The sequence below is a fragment of the Desmodus rotundus genome, chromosome 9 (assembly GCF_022682495.2).
Source record: "Desmodus rotundus isolate HL8 chromosome 9, HLdesRot8A.1, whole genome shotgun sequence".
In the NCBI taxonomy this organism is placed as follows: Eukaryota; Metazoa; Chordata; class Mammalia; order Chiroptera; family Phyllostomidae; genus Desmodus; species Desmodus rotundus.
Genome location: NC_071395.1, coordinates 102,677,538 through 102,702,721, shown reverse-complemented (window position 1 = coordinate 102,702,721; position 25,184 = coordinate 102,677,538). Strand labels below are relative to the sequence as shown.

General features: G+C 40.2%; 1 protein-coding gene across 2 annotated transcripts in view; it reads right to left on the bottom strand.

The window, feature by feature from the left end:
* SKAP1 (src kinase associated phosphoprotein 1) overlaps positions 1-25,184 on the bottom strand; it is a 265,799-nt gene that overhangs the window by 72,389 nt on the left and 168,226 nt on the right. The gene's annotated exons all lie outside the window — the stretch shown is intronic.

Genomic DNA, 25,184 nt, shown 5'->3' with positions numbered 1-25,184 from the left:
TTGTTTGTTTCCAAATTTGGGCCACAACATACAGATTTCCAGCAGGTAAGAATTCCCTCAATATTAATGAAGTTATGTGGATAGCCTTTGTACCTCTGTATTTATTGAAAATTTTGTTCCATTGTTAAGAAACTAAATGAAATCAAGGTGGGAAGTATGTGGAATTCGACATTTGATTTTAAAGTTAGCTGTGCTATTTGCTTCTCACTGGCAAAAAACTGATCACTCAACTGGAATTTCTTGCTGAAAAAAGGAGAGGAATTATCATTCACAAACCTTTTAAAAACTCTTATGTGTCCAGGTTTAAGTACTGTACCAGTTCTGTCTAACTGCTCCTGATATAACTGTTTATTGGTTAGTATCTTCAAAACACTTCAAGACGACCCTCCCCTCTCCAGATTTCAGCATCCAATTTAAAACTCTGAATGTATATTATGGACAATGGCATCATGTTAGGCATATGTAGGTTGCAAAAGCAAGTATAGCTGTTCTTAACCTGACTTTCATACTTTCGTGGGTTGGTATCATCATCCAGTTATTTAAATTCTGTTTTTTTCTGTTTGAACTGTTATTGATGAGATTAACATTATGTAGTCATACAGTCATGGCCTGCTTTCCTAGGCTGTCCAAGGCAACCCCATGAAGAGCTAAGTGGGGCCTTAATAAACAAGAAAAGATTCTCCTAGCTGCTGCACGTGGTGTCTCCTGGTTTGCTCTGGCTAGAATCTCCAGCAGCCACAGATAACAGTTCAAAGTCATGCAAATGAGGGCTAGGCTACGGCTTTGCTCCTCAAGGGCTTTGGATGTTCTTGGGATTCACTGGCAAAGGCACAACAGCAGGAGGAAAAAAGGATGTTCCCAGAGACCTAATCCATCTAGGCAGCTGGTTTATTTCAAGTGAACAAACTACTACAGCTACCCACAAGAGTCGCTAAAATTAAGAAAAACTGACACCCGATGAGGTGGGGAGTGACTGAGATTTTCACATACTGTTGGTGGGAGCATAAATTGGTACAAACTCTTTGAAAAACTATTTGGCGGAATCTACTAAAGCTGAACCCTCTGATTCAGCAATTCCTTTCCAAGGTATATGAGGTCTGTCCAGAAGGTATCTAGCCATATAATATGAAAAATAGGGACATGTATTGAAGAAGATACAAGATACAAGAAACATTGTACATAGGACAATGACGCCTCAGTCCCCTTCAAAGCAGGCACCTTGGGACCTTACACAGTTCTCTCAATCACCATCAGCTGCCCTGTTGTATTTTCCTGAGTCTCATCAACAGTCTGAAATCTCTTCCCTTTCAAGGGTGATTTCAGTTTTGGGAAAAGCCAGAAGTCGCAGGGTGCCAAATTTGGGCTGTAGCGGGGGCTGAGTCTCCTGGTCATTTGATGTTTTGCCAAAGAACCCTGCACAAGATGTGATGCATGCGCAGGTGCGTTATTGTGATAAAGCAGCCAGTCACCAGTTGCCCATTGCTGCGGCCTTCTGAATCATCTGAATAGTTTCCGCAGAGGAATGTTCAAGTTTAATGCAAAACTTGATTGCAGATTTGTTGCTGTACTTGCTCAGTCATTTTGAATGTGTCAGCCACACAGTACACATGACTCAATGGCGTCTACCGCCCCCACTGGCTAGTACAGTGAGGTCGTCACTGTTCATGCATGTGCATCCCAGTCCACTCTCCTTGGCTGCCAGGTTACATCGATGTCATGCAAACTGTTCTCGTTATATTAACAACGGCTGGACTTTTCCCAGAGAGACCTCGCATACCCAACAGAAATGTCAACATAATGTGCACCCACGGACAAGTGCGGGAACGTTTACGGCAGCATTATTCATACTATCTCCAAAGTAGAATCAACCCAAATGTCTGCCTACAATAGAATGAGAGGAAATGAACAAATGAAATACTATACAGTAATGAAGGAACTACTGCTACATGCAAAAATGTTGACGGTTCTTACAAACACAATGCTGAATGAAAGAATCCAGACACACAAGAGTATATATTGTATGACTCTGTTCACATGAAGGACAATTATAGGCAAAATTAATCTCGCGATAGAAGTCAGAGTAGTAGTTACTTTTGGGGAGATAATAATTGGGAAAGGGCACAGAGAAAAGCTTCTGGGGCGCTGGTGATGTCCCATATCTTCATTTCAGTGATTACATGAGTGTGTTCACTTTGTCTAAATAATCACTAAGCTCTATGCTTATGATTTGGGCATTTTTCTGTATATATGATATACTACAATTAGAAAGTTAACAAAAAGACATCAGTGTCATTTATTTAATGTCTTTGTCAACTTTTGAAATATTAAGAGACAAAGGAAGAATGACTAAGGCAGTTTCTCTTTCAGTAAAATTAACTACACAGTCATAAAAAATTTCAGAGAAATTGCATAGGCATGGTTTTAAAAAATTGTGTTTTTTAGCTCGGAGCTCTTAAGGTTAAGTGGTGATTAGGTTTATACCTTAAAGTGTTGTATAGTGCAGGCTATATAAAGAGGGTGCTAACCAGTTATTCTGTTTGCGCTGCAAGAGGAAACAGGCTTAAATGAAAACAGAAACAGTATCAGCTGGACATTAGAAGAATTTCTGGACCAGGAAGTTAAGTAATTTTGGAATCCAAATTGCTGGATATTTTTAAGCAAAGCAAAGAAAACCATCTGGCAAGGGGGCTGATCACAAGATTCCTTGAGATGTCTTTTCAGTAATATTGCTTAGTTCAACAGTGGAATGGTAGAATAGTTTTAAAAAACTACTCTTCACAGAACTTAGTACAATGCTTGATAAGAGTAGGTGATCAAAAATACTGGCTCCACTGTATAATTGTTAATAATACTTACAGAGAGCACTAAAAGTTTTAGGGTTCTAGCTCTCAGCTCACTTATCGACAGTGGAACATCCGTAACAGTTTCTCTATCTGTCAGTCTCTGTTGCCTTCTCCTCCTGAAAGCCCAACTGGTTAACATCTGTAAATCAAAGTGATTTTATGATAAAATATGGCAAGTAAATATAAAGAATTATTATAATAAACCCAACCAACTGCAACATTGATGGTGCCAGAAATGTTGACTTAAATGGTGACTTGGAGCTCTTAACACTGACTCAGGTATTAAGTTGCGACAGGCACCCACGAGCTTCGAGCAGAAGAGGGAGTGAAGCTGAGCTAAAAGGAGGTGAGTGTAGAGGAAACCCTTAGCAAATGTGATAAAAAGGTTTTCTCAGGCAAATGCAAGTCAATAATAGTTTTAACAATCATTTAGAGTTTTCTAGAAATTTTTTTCGCATTGATTATCTTCCTTCATATTCCCACACTCATTCTGCCATTAAGAAAATCCATATTCCAGAGAAGTAATTGAACTGCCTTGGTTTGGGGTGGGGTTGAAAAATATAGTTAGCTAAAATAAGAAATGCATATAGAAGAATATTTTTAATGCTTCCTCTTGGAAGGCACATGGTTTGAAATCAAGCTCTTTAGTGTTAAAATGCTACTAGATGTTTAGTTTAATTCACACATGGTTTTGGAGATATTGGCATTCTAAAAATTGCTGAATCTTGCTTAATAAATGGAAACTGAGATACAGCAGTTAAGATCTAAAAAATCAGAAACAGATTTATGTCTCATAAAGACCTATGCAACAGAAATAATGACAGCATGTGGAAATCTAAGGCCCTTCCAATTTCAGGTTTCTAACGTCTCCGGAGTGGCTTTCTGGCACAACCAGGGTACAGGTGCTATTATATGCGACACTGCAGGTCTCTGAATTATATGACCAATCCCTTATCTTCTGCACACTTTGCCAGTCACTACTACATTTATACATTGCACACTGCACAGTATACAGCAATGTCCTTTTGGCACGTACCTATGAGCTGCTGAAGACTGAAGTGTAAGCCAAATGTCCTGTGTGCTTTTATACCTGTCTAAGCCAGGCCACAGAACTGCTGAATCAGTCTAAGAAAGAAATTTCCACAAATTAAGTCTAGAACAACTATCACATACATTTGTTCTATGAGTACAAGTACTGGGCTAGAGATGGAGAAGAAGGGCAGATGGTCGGTAGGAGCTGGCCATCATGTGATAAGCTGAATATCTGAAACTGTTAAGAATAGCACAAGAAAGTATATGATTAGGTACCTAATAAACATTTAAAGTTCAGAGAGGCGGTACTCGCACACTGTGGAGAGGGGTGTCTTGAGCTGGACGGTGGGAGGTAGCACAAGGAAGGAAGGAGGAGGAGCTTTCAGACAGAGAAACAGCACAGCAAGGGCTTGGAGACCCATGCTGAGTAGGGCGCGTCTTTGACCATCAGGAACTTGACTGAAGCCTAGAGTTGTTGTTGGATGTGCAGGTGTTGTGCATTCTAGAAAATAAACTTGGCATTTATTTTATTAGTTTAGGATGAGCTATGAAAGACTTCAAAGGTCAAGCTAAGAAGTTCTAATAATAATTTAGTTTTCCTTTCAGTTATACAGAGTCATTGGAAGTTTTCAGTCAAGAAAAGACACGATAAAATCAGTGTTTTTCTAGCAGTGGAGATGACTTATGTATAGTTGTTCTACAACTATTCTCCTATTGACTGAGTGATTCCATTTTTCAAACAGAATAAGAATTCTTTTTTTTTTTTAATTAAAAAATTTTGCCCTGGCTGGTGTGGCTCAGTGGATTGGGCACCAGCCTATGAACCAAAGGGTCATGGGGTTGATTCCCAGTCAGGGCACATACCTGAGTTGTGGGCTGGGTCCCCATTGGGGGGTGTGTGAGAGGCAACCACACATTGATGTTTCTCTCCCTCTCTTTCTCCCTCCCTTCTCTCTCTAAAAGTAAATAAATAAAATCTAAAACTTTTTTTTTCAATTACAGTTTAAATTCAGTATTATTTTGTATTAGTTTCAGGTATACAACATATTGGTTAGACAATAAGGTACTTTACAATGTGTTTCTCCTGCAGAATAATAATTCTTGACAAATAAATTAGTTCTTGCCTTTGATTCTTTCTGGAACAATATGGCATATCTACACCTAGTTAATGGATACCTAGGTATAGTTAATGGATATACCTAGCTAATGTTATCAAATTAAATTTTTCTTCCATAATTTTCTCTTATAGCTTGGGTTATTGTTACCACTTTCCTATAGGAAGCAAAACAAAACAAAACAAAACTAGCAAGCTCATATATTAATGGAAATTTTTGGAGACCACACTGATTATGCGTAGTTCAGTGGTCTTTTTGCGAGAGAGAGAAGGTAGGTATATTCTGTTGAAAGTTTATGTTGCAACATATAATATGGCCGTATTTTCTGTTAGTAGAATTGTTTATATAAAGGAGTTAAAAATACATTTAATGAGGTTTTGCCAAGCCTACTACAATACATTTGAGAATTACTGCTTTTATATATCCATATTTGAGTCTATTCAATTTCAATAGATTTGAAAAGAACTATGAAGAACATTGTCTTTACCACTCAGGAATTTATAATTTAAATGAGAAAGGCAGTGTGCTGTGGCCCCTGGCTGAATCACGGTAAACTGGAATAGTACTTGCATGCAAACCCTCTAAAGTAAGAGAGCGTATTTCCACATACCTCCCCTCCACTCGCAGGGTTAAACGGGATCGAACGAGTTAAGGGCTGCTACACAGGGGCTTTTTGTAGCCTCAGCTCTTGGCATACACAGTAGGTGCTTAATAAACATTTTATAAATCAACAAATTAAAGGATTTAATATAGCAGGGAGTCAGGGATTTTAGGTCCTGTTATTGATTTTGCCGTACATTTATGTATCAACTAGATTTGGGTACATAGCCCTTCTGTGCTCATTTTTTTCCTCTGAGAAATCAAGATGATAAAACTTCTTTTACAGAAATATGGTGATACTTGAGCTACTGTGTGCAAAATGATTTGTATTCCTGGGAAGAAAGGGATCTTATAAATAGAAGGCATTGTTCAGGTTACCCCCACCATTCAAATTTAATTTGTACCACATGGAATATGTGGAAGGTCCATGACCTCAGCAATGAAAGCTGCTGAGCCCTTGATGCCCACGGTAGGAAGGTTTTTCTCCTTGTTTTTCTGGCTGCAAGAGAGTGACTGCTATTTCTCCTGCCTGCCTGTTCTAACTGCGAGGCAGTTATTTTCTTCAGCCTCATCCCAGTTCCTCATTAGGAATACTAACACGAGCAGGTCCTTTAAATTGGAGAGGGTAGAAAGTGCATACATCTGAAAGAACAGTAATAAGGGCCCTTAGCTTGAGAATGAAGAGTTGAGAGAGATGGTTAAAGAACACTGACTAGGACGTGCGAGAAAAGACAGATCAATCCCAACGATTCATCATGCCAGGAGCTGTCCAAATAATCAAAGGTATCAGCCAGCGTGATGTATAGCTGATGTCACTTGGCGAGACCCTTAACAAGGCAGCTAGTACAACAGCTGCTGCTGGTCAGTGAGTATCACAGCACATGCCAGGCCAGGGCAGGGGAACACAGACCATCCATCATCGACCCAACCTAATGGCCGGGCTTATTAGTAAACATTCTCTGAGGCTGACAGCCTGTAATGGTACAGGATGTTCCCCTACTGTCCCCCAAATAAACTGACCCACCTGACAGATGTGTGAAATCTGTGGTCCCTCTTCAGATGGTCTGGGTAAGTAAAATTTATTCTATTTTATCGATAGAGGCAAGAGTGAGTCTTTAGGAGGAATAAGAGAAGGGGGATATGTATGAAGCCCCCATTTAGCAAATGCATTCATAATCTATTCTTCCTTCAAGATGGTTTTCCTCTTCTTAACCGTAAATCAGAAGAGTGACAGTGTACGTTGACATACACGCATTATTCCATGGGCACTACTGCAGGTAAGTTTCATCTGTACCTCTCCCTTCGATGGATCAGAAATTCCCAAAGTGGAAATAAAATCCACTCTCTGCACTAAAGATACCTGAGTCTACTTTAACTACATTATATTGTTGGAGAGGATATCTTAATGGACTAAGCATGAGGTTTGAAATATCTAGACTTCCTGGAACCACAGGTTCAATTCCCAGCTGAATCGGCTCAGTCCTCCAGTCTTCACAGGCAGATAAATTAAGACACTGAGGAGCTTACTGTGCACAGATCTCTTAGATGAGTTGTAGTAACCCATAATCTCACCTATTGTTTAAAAATGGACATTAACCTTGGTTCTGGTGTTTCTGACCGTGTTGAAAAATTCTGTATAATATGCATGGTAAATCTGACACTTATTGTTCAAAAAGGATGTACCATTTAGGGTGAGAGTATATCCTCCCCGCAAGTTCGAGATCTTCTTAAGTATCTGGGTTTTAAAATGGGCAGGTTATTGCAATTCCAATTACTCCTTCCTAACTCTTCACCTTTTATTTGCCTGGATTTGAGCTACCTGTCTGGCCTTACCCTTCAACGCATCCTTTTCTTGACCTGGCCCTGGTTTGCCTGTCTAGTTTTGGCCATTGACCTTGCTTTGAATTCTGGCACAGGCTAATTCTTCTTTTTTTTTTTAAAAAAAATATACGTTTTATTGATTATGCTATTCCAGTTGTCCCAATTTTTCCCCCTTTGCTCCCTTCCACCCAGTACTTCTTCAAATGCTACTTAACAACTTAGGTTCCAGGTTTTCTTCTACTCTGACTTCTAAGGTTGGTGTGACCCTTCAAGTCTTACTTCAGTTTCTGTACATGAAGAGGAAACATGGCATAAGGAAAGAACCCTTGCTTGGGAGAAATTAGACAGTTACCAGCAGAACTGTTTCCTCAGCTGTCCTTGTCCTGTGCTCTAGTACCAGCATGTGGTCCTGTAGTGCTGGGCAAGTTATTTGAACTACCTGCATTTTGATCTGTAGGATGGGGGCTGGGCCTCATGGGTACACAGCTCCTTCCCAGTTCTAAGATTCTCAAATCCTCCTTTGTTCCTACCTGGGACCTCTGACACCTGGGCTTTAGCTATATAAAGAAAGGGCCTGGAAAGCATTTTAAAATCTAAATTTTATATATTATAATCACTAATGAATGCTGACCAAGCATTAACACTCTATGTTAAGAACTTTAGAATTTTTTACAATCCGGGGAGTATTGGCACTTTGGACATTCATATCAAGTGAGAGGAGACTTAATAACATAGTGTCAAAAAGAAATGTATTTTTATTTTTTTTTTGTTTTGAGGGCTGAAAGGGACATTTATTGGTCAATAGAGTGGTGGTAAAGAGCATGGACTAGGACCAAATGGTTCCACCCCTCGGTAACTGTGAGACTTGAGCGAATTGCTCTCTGTGCCTCAGTTTTCTCATCTGTAGGAGGGGATAATAGTAATGTCTACCTTATAAGGTTCTGATGAGGATAAGACGAGTTGTTTAGAACTGTGCCTGACACACAGTAAGCACTATACAAATGTCAGTTAAATGAAGACAAATACAGGAGCTAAATTCTCTCAATCGTTTCAAAGTATGTTTCTATGTATACCCTAGCATTAGTGAGTTACAGAAATATTATGACCTATATTTAACATTCAGAATGAAGTTGTAGGATTATGTGTACAGAAACATTGATACGATTCAATATCATTAAGATTGCTGGAACCGTTACCATATAAGCTGTGTATGTGTATGTGAGAGACAAAGAGAGAGAAGACAAGGGAAGGGAAGGGAAGGGAGGGGAGGGGAGGGAAGGAGAAGAGAAGGGAAGTGAAGGGAAGAGAAAGGAGAAACCTTTCTAACTCGTGAAGGACAAATCTGTCTATAAATTCCTTTAAAACTTTTTCACTGGTGTGTTGTACCTAGCTCAAGAATAGAATATAGAACATTTGTGTTGTTAATAAACCTCCCATAGAGAGCACTGACACTTCAATAGTCCTAAATGTTTTCTGACATCTGGCTAGAGCTAGTAACAGATGCCTCTGTAGGTCGGTTTCTGCTTTGGGAGCATCATTCAGATACTGCTGCAGGACTGGGTTAGATTCTCAAATTGTATCCAGCACGTAGACAAAAGTAGGCGTCATTTAGGCCTTGAACTAGGTACTGCGCTAGAACTGGGGCAATTGTCCTGCTAACATTTATTAGACTCCATTTACGTGCCAGCTGTTGCTGCCAGTGATTTACATACATCAGCTCTTGCAGTTCTTACAACAACCATGTGAGTAGATACTTTCCCATTTGACAGATTAAGAAACTGAGGCATAGAGAGATTAAGTAACTTGTCTGGGTTACATAGCTAGTGGATGTCAGAGGTCACAGTTAAAACTTTTAGCTTAGTAGCTGGGGTTTAAGGCCAGGTTTCAGGCATTTTAGGAAGTTGAAGGGAGAACTGGACACCGCAGATCTGGACTGAAGGGGAGGCTGGTGTGCTGGGATTCCTAATGGCAACAACAACAAAAAGTTTATTTTTGCCAGGCATGCTGTAGGCTCCCGATAAGCATGTGGATGGTATGACCACTCTCTTCGGCTTAGGTAGTTCTGAAGTTTTAATATGAAACATTTATTTTATTTTGGTTTTTATTATGTAAGTTTGGAAACGAAGAGAATGATGAGCATCAGTTGATCCTTCCAGGCAAAAACAACCTTTTTTTTTTGTTGTCATAAAACATTTATATTTTTTTAGTGACAGGTTCAACATACCACTACAGCTCACCCCCCGCCCCCAATCCTGAGTATGTATTTTGCCTGTTGCTGAACACCAACATTAACCTCCTAAATTAAAAGACCAGGAAGACATTTTAATCTAAACACTATTTTTCAGATTAATGAAATCCAATAGCAACTCCTTCACCTCTGGGCTATTCCAAACCAAGCGCTAATGACCAAAGACCATTCCTCATCTTGCACTTGGATGGGGAACTCTGAGAAAAGCGTCTTGGGCTTCGTCCAGTTTGCAGCGGAAAATGAACACATCACAAAACTTTGTTTCAGAATTCACCTCCATGCTGTCAGTTTACGTGGGAAGGGCAAACCTCCAGGCTCAGACCCTGAACTCAACAACCCTTCTCACTTTTCAACGACGCCCCTTTGGGTTAGAATACAGGTCAGACACACTTGTCCAGCCACGGCCACTACTGGGCTGTCTGCTCTAGCGCTAAAAATAGATGCTGATTTCCTGGAATATCTGCCTTGCAATTTTTACAGGAATAAGCTTCATTAAATTAAAAATAATAAACCAGGCAATTTTCTTGTTGAAACATGTTTCTTAGAACTTGCTGTCCTAATGGGAGCCTTCCAGGATGTCTCCTCATGCCCATGCCAGGTTACAGCATCAGCCAAGCTTTTTTGTGTTAAATTGGGAGATCTCCTTCTACAGATTCTTCCAGAACTGCTAGATGGGGACAGGCAAGATCGTGCTCAGCAAAAGAATGATTTGCTGATTGACTACTCTAAACAAGCACACATGTACACAAACAGGATAAATAATCATCTCTTTGTTCTTTGAATGAATAAACATTTAAGATCCTAAATCTTTATTAGAAAAGCATATATCAAAATGGAATAGAGTAGAGGCATAGTAAAATATTCACGGGACTGATTCTCCTGTAAAAATATTTGTATGAAAAGGATATTGTGTAGTTCTCGATGATAACCAAGGGTCTTACAAATATTACCTTATGTAGTCCACATGATATGGGATATAGATGTGATGTAGGTGTTGAGGAGGGAAGACACCGGCATTTAAGTGACATACACAGGCCTCATACTAGCTACAGGATGGATGCAGGTAGGGTTTAGGTTTCTCTGTCCCAGATTCTTTAAACCATTTAGGGTTCTCAAGTTAGTCACCTTAAAGGTAAACTTTCCAGAGCCTCACCCCTGTCCCATTGGACCTCAGAATGCATTTCTGGCTGACGTAATTAGAAATCTACATTCGAAAACAAACTCCCCTAAATGATTCTATCACGAAGCCATGTTTGAGAGGCACTGTGCACATTAAGTGTTCTTTCAGACCAATACTTGACCACTGTTTCAGAAACATCTAATAACGCAGTGGGGCTTATTGTAATAACTGTTATAAAAGCATGCACTCCACAGGAAAAAACCCACCCCCAAAAGTCCTCTCAAGCCCTAGCATTCTGAAGAAAGATGGCTGAGTAAAAAATAAACAACAATAACATGAAAACTCAGGTTCAGAAAAAAAAAGCAAATTAATCACCAGCATCATTTGAGGAAGGGTACTGCACAAATCCTTTACTTAGATGAGAGGATTTCAGGAAATGAATTAATTGAGGAACAGTTTGAGAAAGCAAGAAATTTTAGCCTGAGACACAGTAACTGTCCACAAATACTTGAAGGGCTGTCCCATAGAAATGGGGAGTAGCAGGAGTACTAGGACCTGGGAGCCTGGGAGCGGAAGTGAATGAAAGGAAGGGTTAGGCTCAGCATGAGGAAGATCCTTCAGGCCCCGGACAGCTGTCCCTATCTCCAGCCCTAGGACAATGGCGGTCGTGAAGCAGGAAGCTCCACCTCACATAAGGTTAAGCAGTAACTGTACAACCTCACATTAATAGAATCCTATACTGATTGGGATGTTGGCGTTATTCTTTATAATTCCTTGTTTCTCCATACTCTCCTATTCATTCTTCTCAAAATTCATGTAAAATAAATAAAGCTATACATTACTGATATGAATTCTGTAGCCAGAGGAATTGAATCAAGAAGCCAAGGTGAGTTGTCAAAAGTGGCGCTCTTGCTAGCAAAGCTGAGAACAGATCTGTCCTCCCGGGCCCTCCTTCTTGTCCCTCCTTGCCCTGCTCTATACACCACTTAGGTGCTCTTAGGAAACCCTAAGGCATGATGCAATGTGGCCTGAAAGCTGCTATTTTAGGTCAGTCACCTTGGAACTGAAAATGTAGATTCCTGGGTATCCCCCCAGATGAACTGAATCAAAACCTGTGCGAATGGGGTCCAGGAATCCGTATGTGCAACCCGGTTGGGGTGCCACATTTTAGACTTCCTTCTGTCTGAAGGAGGGCACAGGAAATCTGACGATTGTGTGTTGTACATACTATTCTTCGTAGCTGCTGATAGATTTCTATGAGTCCACAAACATCACCAGATGGGGACCTTTCCATACAAATGTTTCATCATCCTTACTTAATATTTACATAGGTGCAAATATTTATATAACGATCATACATTTATGTATTTACAGAAGCAGCAGATGGCTGGCTGCAAAGGTGATGTGAATGTATTTGAGTCACCGGTAAGGGTTCCCTGTGTATTTTCCAGGCCTGAGTAAATGTCAACTTTCACTCAGATTAAAGCAGCATAGAGTGTATGGATATGGGAATAGCTCAGAGTTAGAAAAAAATTCCCTGCCCTTCCCAAAGACTCTGAGTAAGTATCCCATTGGATTAACTGGAGTCCACTTGATTGCTACAGTTTCAATAGCTTGTTCAGACATCGATCGCTGTCATGTCACCGGGAGAAAAGGATTAATAATAGGGTGCTCAGGTTGGCTCAATACTGCTGATAGTGCCTGACAAAAGACCGTTAGTAGGACTCCCTGGGGACACTGCCTGCATAGGAAAGCTACAAGCAACATCATTCAGGATCCCACAGAATAATGATTAACTCCAGAACTTCAGCGTATGAAACCCAACCAACAGTTTTTGTTATTTCTAAATAAATCCACTTCCTGATTTTCCTCTTCATAGGTTCACGGGTGATCCAGAGCCAGATTTCCTAGTGGATATCCATGACTGTGACTGTGTCCTTGTGTATGTCATTGTGTCTTATTCTCAAGAGATACTTTTTAGCCATTCCCAGTCATGGGAAATAGTAAAATACTAGAACTAGAGAAGCTTAGTTTGGTGAGTGCTTCCTGAGTAAATTTTACACAGGAAATGTTGCATCTCCACTGGGAACGCTACAGCAGGTGTGGCTAGTAGGTATCACAGTCTGGGGAGGCCACCAGTTTTGGCCAGTCCATTTAAAAGAAACCCCATTTCAATGGCAGAAAATTAAATCGTGCTACTGCGCAACGGAGTTCAATGTTCAACTGGAATGAAGAAGGAGGATATTTAGAGGAAACAGCGATGACTCCCTGTAAAGGAAAAGTGAAAGAACTGCAAAGCTAGGGTGTGTGGTTTGAGTTGTCTGTGTCTTCCTTGTTCAGCCAAGGTGTGGAGAAAGGGACTAGAAAGAAGGGAACTTCCATTAAAAAAAAAACAGTTTGTAATTTAAACAGATCAAATGTAATCCTGTAAAATGTAAGCCCAACAACTTTTCCTCTGGCTCCCCCCATTATCCTTATTTGACAAGAGATCCAAGGTGTTGGGTTGGTTGTTTTTGGCAGTAAAAGGTGTTAAGGGCATTTATCTCCATAGCTAGCAACTTAATAACTACATGACTTCTAATTCAAGTGCATTTAGATAATTTTCTGAGTGTTCATAACAGCTTTATTTATTTATGCTTTAATGCCTTTCCTCTTAAGAGCTCGAGATACTAGTTATTTAACATTATACATCCAGATATGAGAATTAAAAAGGCATTGGGTGCCATACTGCTGTCTCCAATGATAGCTCCACTAAAAATAACACAATTAACTTGATGTCAGCACTCAGCTTGTTCTTATATATAGGTTTCTAAAAAATATCCAGACTACTTTAATTAGAGCTACAGACTATTTTAATTATTCCTAGAAGACTGAGTATATTCCACTGGCTACAGTAAATATATGAGACAGAAGAGAGTTCTCTAGGAAATTATATATGTTAATGACTATGTTCTTTAGTCACATTTATGGGAAGACGTTCAGGATGAAGTCGGTACAGGGCTACACATAGGCAACTGCTAAGATAACTAAGGCTACATGTCACCTGGTGTGAGGGAAATAGCATCCGAGGCATCATCAGAAATGTAACATTTTGAGATTTAAGTCAAATACGTTGTTCAATTCAACTCGGTTATAATGCCATACAATTCAATGCTGTAAACCTTTATTCAGCATCTGTTATGTGTCAAGTAATGTTCTGAGAGCCCTGGGGGTACCAAGATAAATAAGAAATAAATTTAACTTTCAAGAAGTTATTTTTTTCTGGTAGGAAAGATAGTCAAATGAGTAACACAATAGACGTGATGAATAAAAAGCAAAATTATAGACATATGCATTAATACAAAACAGATAAAGAAGATGACTAGTGGTGTGATATGAAGTCATGCAGGCCTTGGTTTTAATCCTGGATCTTTCAATTGCTTGCCATAAAGCTTTGGGGGAAATATTGTAACCATTTTTAGCCTTGGTTTTGTTTCTGAGAATAGGGATAATGCCTACTTTGACATGCTTTGTGAGGCTTAAGCTAGGTAGGACTTGTAAAAGCATCCAAGAGCTCCTGGCAAGAGTTTCCTAACATGAGCTCAAGAAATGTTCGTTTTCTCTCTCTTTCTCTCTCCCTCTCTCTTTCGCTCTCTCTCTCCCTCTCCCCCTTTTCTTCCCTCCTTCTCCCTCTTTGTGTGTGTGTCTCTCTCTGTCTGTGTTTCTGTGTGTGTGTGAAGGCATCACAGAGGAGACAAAGACACAGTTGGGTTTAGAAGGATAAATAGGAGTTCTCTAAGAATAAAGTAAAGCTCTGGCTGGTGTGGCTCAGTGGTTGAGTGCCTGCCTGCGAATCAAAGGGTCACTGGTTCGATTCCTAGTCTAGGGCACATGCCTGGGTTGGGGGCCAGGTCCCCAGTAGGGGGCACGAAGGAGGCAACCACATATTGATGTTTCTATTCCTCTCTTTCTCTCTCCCTTCCCCTCTGAAAAATAAAATTAATAAAGAGAAGAGATGTAAAAAGTGAGGAATGCCTGGTATCGTGAGCAGCAAAGGGAGATGAAGCTAAGGAGGTGGCACTAATCTACAAAGAGACTGAAAAATTAACAAAAATATACCTGAGGGGCGTCACAGAATGTGCTACCACGGGGCATTAAGCACCACGATGGCTGCAGGTCTATAAAGTAGAAGGTTGTCCTAACTTGGCATGTGACTATGGAGTTTGAACAGAGTCTCAATAGCTTTCATTCTTCTATTCATCAATGTTGCTCGTGGGCTCCATTTAGTAGCAAAACTCCAGAGCAAAAAATGAACTATGACAAAACTCTGAAAGAAAGAAGTGGAAAGGATTAGACAAAGAAAATGTATGAATGACCCATGGACATGGACAACAGTGTGGGAACTGATTGTGGGAGTGGGGGGTGGGATGGGTGGAGGAGGGCAAAGGGGGAAAATTTGGGACAACTGTAACAGAATAACAATAAAAAAAGATTAAAAAACCCCTCTGGAATGCAGGATGCTTAGGTAACAAGAGCCAAATATCTAAGATGCTACTGATAATTGGTTAAATTGGGATAAGCATGATCAAAGAGATACTTAATTGCCTGTAAATCACAGCTTTCAGTAGTGCAGCAAAACTGAGGGTGGCTGGGAATGTTGTTGTTCACCTCCCAAACCTGAGAACATATTTGCAAATGTTAGAAGATATTCTACTCCCAAAATAACATCACCCAGAGGCAAGTCGCATGTGTCCTCGGACCAGAGATCATAACTCTTGCCCTTGCTTTACTCATTATAATCCTATAGTCAAAACACTGAGTTTATTACAACAGTCTGGTGTATAGCTCAAGGGACCACACATCTTCTTATTTTTTATTTTTTTGAAATGGCTTAGGATGATTCATTGACTTAAGAGAGAAACCACCCCAGGCTTTTGGATGGAGCTTCAGACATAATTTGAATGACAAAATTCATGTGGACCCACGAGAAAAGATGTTCAGCCCCTTTTAAATAGTTACAAATGCATGGAATGATGGTATTCTTTCAAAGTCAAGGACAATACAATCAACCATAGAGTTAGCAATGTTCAACCTAACTCTTTAAAGGTGAGAATGCTGATATTCAATAAGTGTACACTGAACACCTTCAAAGTTTCATGTGTAGGAGAGACAAAAAGGAGTAAGATAATTGCCCTCAAGAAACTCAGTCTAGAAAGGAAGGAGACAGAATGTAGCCAAATAATTATAATACGAATTATCATTTGTATTAATACTCTACAAGATTCCACATAATCACAGAGAGAATAACTAACTCTTCCCAAATCTCGGATGTTGCATTACTGTTACTGAACTAAACCATATGCAGAGGTTTATGTACCACGGTGGTTCTCAATAACCATGCATTGAATTAATGAGTAAAAAGCAATAAGCCCTGATATCAATTTCTCTATAATGTTTTTACTTAATCACTTATTGAGATTAAAGAAATATAACAAATATTTAGTGTAATTTTGGCAATCTACAAAATGTTTGGGACCATGGAAGATGTTTGCCAATGGAGGGGCAACTAGGTATGCTAACTGAGAATGAAATTTGAGTTGATTGAGTCTTAAAGGAAGAGTAGGACTTCATCAGACATACAAGTAGACAGAACAGGATTCTGGGCAAAGCAAAAAGCAAGTACCAACACGTGCGAGAGGGTGTTTGGTCCAGGGAACCACCCGAATACACTTTTAGAGTATCTGTAGAGATAGGGCACTTACAGGGGAGTGATAGGAGATGAGGCCAGGGGGTCAAATAGTAATAATACTGCCAAGTGCTTACTACGTGCCAGATACTTTATATGCACATATCATATGACATTCAAAACAACGGTAAGAGGTAAGAGGTAAGAACTGTTACTATCTCTACTTTAAAGGTAAAGGAACTTGAATTTAGTTAGGGTAAGCAACTCGCCCATGGCCGTACATGTATTAAATCGTGAAGCTGGGTTTCAAATCCAGCTCTTTCTGATTCCAGAGACCAGCTACTTAACCAGCGTTAGTCTACTTTCTATATTAAAAAGGTACTTACTGTGCCCTAACCACTCCAGGTTCCCAAATACAACTACAGGACATCATAAAGTTTTCAGGACTACAGTAAGACGAGAAAAATAACTACCAAGTGTTTTTCTCATAAACACATACGAGGCTTTATTTTGAACTTGTGTTCTTCCTAGTTTCTGACATCAAAAATATTTCTTTCATAAAATTGTTGATAGAAGGTGATGGTTGTCTTAGAAATATTCCTGTCAAAATTAAACATTGGCAGTCCCGTGATGCTACTCCAAATCAGAGCTCTAGGAATCGCTGCTCTGAGCTACGAAGCTATTGCCTTACTACAGGCAGTGTAAGCCATGCTACAACCCTTAGATTCACCTGTAGTCAATGCAGAGTCATGTCAGTAGTTTTAGCAGTAAAATTATAAAGTCCGCATTTTATAAGGGGATGCACTGGAGGGGGGTGATGCGAGTGAAGACAGGGATATCAGCTGGAGGGTGACCATAACAGTCCGACAAAGAGATGATGCAAGCCTTGAACTAAGACAAAGGCAGGTGAACAAAGAAAAGGGGGTGGTTTCAAGAGACACTGGTGAGGCAGAGTCAGTGGGCCTTTGTGACCAGCGAGCTACTGGTTTTCGGGAGAGGGAGAGACTATAAGATATACCCCACTTTTCAAACCACAACAATTTGAAGGGCGGATCCTCTTGTATAAGACTTTGTACACAGGAAGAAGATGGGGTTGATAACGAGGGAAGAGACAGATAATGACTTCAGGTCAGACACGTTTGGATTTTAAGAACAATTAGACTGAACACAATTTACGATTTTAAAATATTGATTTTATCTTGCCAAGCTTCTGAAAGAAAAAAAAGCTTATGTAATATGTATAACTATGAACCTTGACATAAGTTTAATACTCAAAGCCCAAAAAATAGATTTTGCTACACGAGGTAAAAATTTTAGTACATGTGTAAAATTAACCTTAGGCCTGGGTGTGGGGCTCCATCACATGACTACTATTGCATTGTGAACACTATCACACGTCATTGTTAAGATGAACCAGAGAAATGTTGGTGAACTGGCAAAACGTTTGGAGGGCTAGTAGGTTATTTTGGATCTATCGGAAAGACTAAAATAATGATGATGAAGTGCTTTGAGGTCTTCAAATGGAACATGCCCAGAAGAAGACAGTATTAATGTCCACTCTAAAAATGTAGAGAGGGGTATCCTTAGTTACCCAGAAAGGCCTGTAGATAAAAGGTAATGACTTAGTGACTCAGAAATAGAAATACCTGACGTTATTTCTGAATTTCTATAAGCAGTAACAAATCAAATACACCCTTTAAAAATATGAACTCTTGAGGTGACGCAGCATCCTAAAGACAGAAATGGATTGAACACAATATCCATCTCTGGACAATGAAATTCACATTCCCTCCTCACATCACCCCAATTAAAGGGAAAGAATCTCAACCTGACAATCTGCCCTTCAGTATCTCAGACCGGGGCTGAGGGCAGATCTAGTGACCTCCTCCTGAATAAAAAGGAAAAGGGGACTGGGCAGTAAATTCCGTCCTGGCGAACATGAGCCCGGCAGTAAATCGGAACCCTCCGCGTGCCCTCTTTATTATCACATTCACAGCATGAAGTTATGAGCTTCCTCACAGCTCCTGCTATAAAAATGTGATGGATGGAAGGGAAACCTCAGGGAGTTAATCTATTCTTCCATTAAATTTTACTTTAATTGGTCTGTGAGTCAATCAGAAGCTCACTAGACAGTGAATTAAGAAAGAGAAGAATGAAATAGAAAAAGAGCTTTCTTTTGCAGTTACTATATTATAATGCAAGATTATTCTTCCATTGAAAGAAAAGAAAGACCATTGGTCCATACAAAAAATCCTTGGCCCTATAAACTAAATGAGAGAAAAACAGGCAACCATGAATCCTGCTCACTGGTGACATTAATACATGTGACATTTACACACACTCACACATACCCCACCCAGAAAAAGCAGGCTTCTTAGACCTCCTCCTCCTCCACCACCAGTAATTAGTAGGAGAGAGAGAGAATTGTTGCCTCTAGGAAAATTAACACAAAGAACAATAAGCTGTTAAGAATCTCTGTTATCAGTAACATAGCTGTGTAGGTACAAAGAAGGTAGATGGTAAAGACCAAGGATGGATCAGCTGAAATTTCCATGGGTTCAGTTAGTAAAATGTTTGTGCAGTATTTAAGGCCATAATGGGCTCTGATAAAGATTCACAGAATCTAATAATGGCCTCTTTGGACTTCTTGTCTAATTAGTAGAATAAGGAGCGAGCCAGCTTGGAACTGAGCATTGCTGGAGATGAGGAAGAGGGGAAAAAAAGCCAAAGCTGAAAGAAAAATAAACCAGAGTGAAGCAGAAGAAAAACAAGAGCAGCTAGGGCTTTAAAAACTGTGCTCCCAAGCTGACAACTGAAGTTTATGCCTTGAAATATATGATAATAAGGTTTTATGGGAGTGAGCCCGAGGGACCCAAATGTCTCTCTGTAAACAACGGACTTCAGGGAAAAGCCAAGGTTTGAGTAATGTACTCAGTCTCCACTCATGATAAAAAAAAAAAAAAAGGTGAAAAGCTTCGAAGACAGGAAATAACCCCCCTCCCTTTATTCTAACTGTAGAACCCTGAAGTGCAGCAAATGCCCTCTGAGGGCAAAGACAATTGACAACCAGTGTAGAAATACAGTTGTCCCGTGTTAAGAAAAGGAATTTAAGCCACAGCTGCCTCAAAAACCGGAGGTTGTATGAGAAGAACATAGTAAAGTGCTGCCAATCCACCCTTAACACATGGGCAATATACATCCAGAAACCAAATGGTTTATTGTGCAGTGTAGTTCCAGGGGCATTACTGGAGTGATAACAGAATGCCCAAATCCTTGAAGCGTGCGCTCTTTATCCCCAGTGCTGCAAAGGGTTAAGCGTGAAAGCGCTGCCTGTCCCCACTGATCCACATCTCAGGCCAGGTTACCTAGAGGGATATTACCAGCTGAACTCCATATATAGCATGATACTTCCCTTTGGAGACTAGGGTCAGGTAGAGCTCAAAGGTAGCCTTAAGCAAATACTAAATGATCAAAGTCCCCAGTGGACTCTGAGACTGAATCAGGTTGCCTTTAAAATTCTTCATCCTCAAAGACAACAGCTCTATCCTCTTTATATACATGTAAAGCCATGAGACAGTGAAGTGCTATTTCTATAGACATTAGTTCCACCTTATATATTAAAAAGGTATTTGTTGTGCCCTAATCACTCCAGGTCCAGGATCATCAGGGACCTTGTTTCTTGGTGGGAGGCTACAGTGTGAAAGGTTACTTAGTTATCACTAGCCTCTAGCCATGCTGGAACACCACACATGGGGCTCCTCAAACAGGAAGTCAAAGCCAGGCAGGCCTGACCCCTGGATGAACCCGGTGCATTTTCGGCCAAGGGGCCTGATGAATCTCCAGGGACAGGGCTGCTCTGTGCCTCTGTGTCTGTATGTACTCCTCTGTGTGCCTGCATGGAGGTGGGTGGTACTGAAGGGAAGGAGGGTGTGAAGGTTCTGGATAATTATGAAAATTAGATCTTTTACAGCAGCCTTCAAGCTCAATTTGGGCTGACAGCTCATGAACAGATCATCTGAAGTCTTAATAGGCCAATGCTGGTTCAATAGTCGTGTGGTTAAATCATGCACATTTGTGCCGCAGCTGACACAGAAAGCAGACCCATGTGCTTCAGAGGGATCGTGAGGATGAGTCTATATTTAACATTCTTCCTCTCTGGGGAAGGCTGAACAAAGCAAAACAAAACACCTAAAATCATGGTTATGACTTCTGCCAGCCAAAGAAATATTCCAACATTCTTTTCATTACAAAACACCTACTAGTACAAATGATACATGATTAATAAAGCCATTCTAAATATATTTAATATTGATGTCTTCTTGAAATATTTCCGAATTCAGCAGTAACATATATTAGCTTCCAAATTGCCTATATTCAAAAACCAACTGGCTGGGTCAGGGTGAGAATTTTTTTTTTACTTTCTAGTTACATGTCCCCAAAGCACCGACTCTCCTGCTTTCCATTCTCTGGTGTTAGCTTTGTACAATGATGTCAAGACATCCAGGTCCCTGACATATCCTGAATTCTGGAGGAATGTGTTTCCTGAATTTCCTGATAATGGGCTTAGTACTAAAGGGGTTAATGAGGTTGGGCAAGGCAGCATTTCCCTTTTGAAGGAGAACCAAGTCCAACAATATTAGAATCATTTTCTTATTTTTCTCTGTGTTTGCAGTAACGGCCTCTCCTTGCAGCTTCACGTGGGGGCAAGGATAAAGCCGTATCGCTAACCTGCCTGGCATCTGGCTTCCAGCAGGGAGAGAGGCTCATCCACCTCACCCCTCGGGCTTCTTTAACTGAATTAGCCGTATTAAGTGCCTTGGTAGCCCAGGGAATGAACGTCGTCGATCAGTGCCTGGGAAGGCATGTTTGGAGGGTATAATTCTGCCCGAGGAGAATGGACTCCCCAGCACATGGGCCTAAACTGCAGAGTAACAGAGCCCTAAATCTCCAGTTGCAGATTTACAGCCTCCATTCTCCTTCTTTACTGCAAATACAATCCGGCAGTAATGGTCTAACACAGCAACACCATCACCAACTGGCTGATGGCTCGCATAAAAGCAATGTCAACCAAAAACTATGAGTTTATAAAAGGGAACAAACCCACAACAGTGACAAGAACATGAAACCCATTAACAATTTAAACACTCTCCATTTTTTATTTCCTACCTTGAAGCTATTATTGCTGATAGAAAGCTTCTCAGTGGAATTAACCACTGCAAGGGAGGGTTAGGGAGCTAGTTTAACTCCTAAGACAGGAGGTTATGTGGTTTGAACCACCTGATGGTGTGGTGTGAACCTTTGTTAATAAGAATGCCACTTGGTAACCTGTAACTCAAAAGAAGGTCTCAGAAAATTGCAACTGTGATAGGATCTCCCCTAGTAGGCCTATCAAATTACTCCCCGCAATCACATGGGATAAATGTGGTTGGGATTGGCCTTGCTGGTCTACTGAACAGGCCAAGACTTGGATCCGTATTGTAGAAGGGATGGGAGAATATTTTTTGGAGGAAGTTACATAAAAATCAAGGATTAAATCTTGGCATTATGATATTCAGTGTTTATATGAGTTTTTATCTCAGTGATAGCTCTAATCCCTTGAAGGGACATTGCCACAAGAATATTTTCAGTTTGTGAACTGGCTAACCTGGGCTGTCATGTCAAATGTAACTTGTCACACAGTATTACCTTCCAGTCCTTAGGTAACCAGTTACAAAGATTATAACTAATTTTCCCAACTTAAGTACAAGAGTCTCCCACTTAAAAAAAATATTACTATGGAATTCTCTGGGGGAAAATGCTTGAGTAGCCATCTTCTCCCCCACCCTGCACCACCAGTGAAAATAAAGAGAGGACCTTAAGGAGATATATAATCCCATCACTGGGTGATTACCCCCAAACAAAAATTTTTCCCTCTGTTCTTTACATCAGACAAACCCAATGGCAATAACAATGTTGTTCCTTTTGTAATTCTGTGCTTTATGTATATGTAATTTGGTAAACAATTCATCTTTTAGAAATAGGATCTTAGCACTAAAAAGAAAAGAAACCTTGTTTTTGCTGTGTCGAATATGGTCACGTATATCTACACAGATAGTGCCAATGAAGTTAAAGCTCCTGATTTACATACATTGTGCTAATTATTTGAGCAATTTAATATAAAATTTAATCTGTTCTAATGAGCCTGAGGGAAGTGCAAATAAAACTGAGGAAGAAATACTTATTTTGCAGTAAAATGAATACCATCAATATATATGTATATATATATATGAACACCAGTTTCAGTGATACACGAGATAGTGTATTATAAGCATATTCCCACATTTTCGGTGCTGTAAAAATGCATTGCCTCACAAAGGAGTATCAACCAACCTGCAGGTTCTCTAACATGGGCTGGTTTTAAGAAAGGGATTATTTCATGCCGCTTTTGTTACATGTACATAGACTTTTGAACTGAGCAGACATTGCACCTGTTGGTTAAGTGTCTCCTCCTCCAAAGCGGGGGGTGGAGAAAAAAACATTGAGGAGAGGAAAATAGGAGAAGTTAAACAAAAGACAAGAAACAAAGAACTAACAAAATAAAAGTCATTGATTCCACTAGTGGGCAAGGAAATCAAGCTACAGTAATTCTTGGTATAATAGTGTTAGCAAATGGTTAGCCTTAATGCCTGATAATGACCAGAGCTAACATGGTTTTGCTTTAAGTGTGCATAACGTTTAAGGAAGTAGCAGAATGCGAGGCAGCTTTCTGGACCTACACAATCAACTCCAATGAAGCCTTTTCTCTAGCTTGAGTCATAACCATAAATACTACCCATCCCCACATTCCAGTAACAAAGTCCTTCCTTCCTCCTGTGCCCCTAAACAAAGGGGACAACAGTGTGTTCGGTGGGAACATCTTGAAATAAGATATCGCTCCCCAAATGGAAGGAAGTCACAGGGGAGATTGACGCCATAAAGGCAGTTCTATCCTATTGAAACGCCAGCAGATGGGGTCATAAACATTTCCTTCTCCCCTTGCTAACAGCCACCGAGTCAGCTTCATCTTTATCTTTATCTTTATCTTCCTGTCAGGTCATAAATACCTCTCACTCAAGCCTCACACACAGCTGGGCCATGCCAGGCAAGTTTACTTCCCGTTAAGGGTTCATTTCAGCAAACATTTAGAAATAAGTGAGGATAGAAAACTGAAAACTTTGCTGATGATACATAGTTATAGTGCAGAAAAGGAAGCCTGGGAATCTCAAAGAAGGGGTTTGGTCGGACTAAGAAATGACCAAACTGCCTAGCGAAAAGCATGAAGATCCACTTAGAAGGAGATGCTTTCACAGGGAAAATGGCTCTAGTAATTAGTTAAAGATTATACTGGTTACAGACAGACAAAGGAGCTGAATAGTGTCGGCGGCTTTTGTGTTTTCTTCTAGAACCTCCAAAATGCTGCATGGGTTCTTTCCATTTGTTCATGGGTCTTGAAAATGGACCATAATTACACCAATGATGGGAAGAAATTTCCAGGAATAGGTAACTCAACACAAAGTCCTTGCTTAGCCAGAGGCTGGAGAAAGAATGCACCCTTCCACTTACGGAATTTGGGTGCATGAAGGAGTGACTTTCTGAATCTCCTTTCTTCCTGGGGAGCAGTATGATGCTTGGGAAACCATCTGCCTGAGGGACTCTTAGCAGCTCCGAAACTGCGGAATCTAAAATGGTAATAAACTGGAAAGTAGTGGGTATCTTCCTCCTCCACTCGGCTGGAGCAACTGCCCCTCTTGAATTTCTGGGATAGTTGTGCTTTTCAAAAATGACTGTAGTCCTGATAAGACACAACCCACACTCCAATTTTTTAAAACTAGCATTTTGCTGAAGCCATTGTGGTAAAACAGGGAAGTCTTAATAATGACAGTGACAGGCTGCTGTCAAGGAGAGGTTGCTTCTTACTCACACCGGAGCTGGGCAAAGTACATTCACTATGCTTTGAGCATAGATGCTCCGTACTGGCTTACATGACTCCATCTTTTGAATTTTACATGTGCTTTTAGATACTGTGTAACTTAAAGGGAGAAAAACGAAGAGAGTACTAATAAGTTTTCTACAGTAGTGACAACAATCGAGTTTGACTCCCAGCCCTGGCACTTCGCCAGCTGTATGACCTTGGGAAAGTTACTTAACTTCTCTGTGCCTCAATTTTTCTCATCTACAACATGGATGCAATAACAGTCCCTTTTCCTTGCTGCTTTATTTTCACTAGAATCTATTTTAAAGTCATAATTTATGAGCATCTCATTTCTTACCCATAGGATCTCATAACTCTCTTATTCTATCCCATTTCAGTATATCTTTTCTCTTTTTCCTTCACTGTGTCCAAATTATTTTTCTGCATCTTCCCTTTCTCATTGGGTATTATGAAGATGAACTAAATTAACCTAAGTCAATCACTTAGAACAGAGTCGGGACTATGTAAGTGTTAACTTGCTTACAAAATGAAAGGCTTAGGGTAATGTAGTCATCTGGATGGCATCTAAAGCAAAGTATATTGATACTGTACTCTAAGCTGAACGTAAGGCCTCAGACCGGCATCCAAAGTTTCTCATAGGATAGGCTGATTTACCTTTACAGTTCTTCTCTTAACATCTGTCTACAATTAAGTGACCCCTGTTAGGCTGGACTGCTTGGTGTTTCCTGCGCATCCTGCATTTTCCCACATCCACACCTTTGTAGATGTAGCCCCTCATTCCCGCTTTTA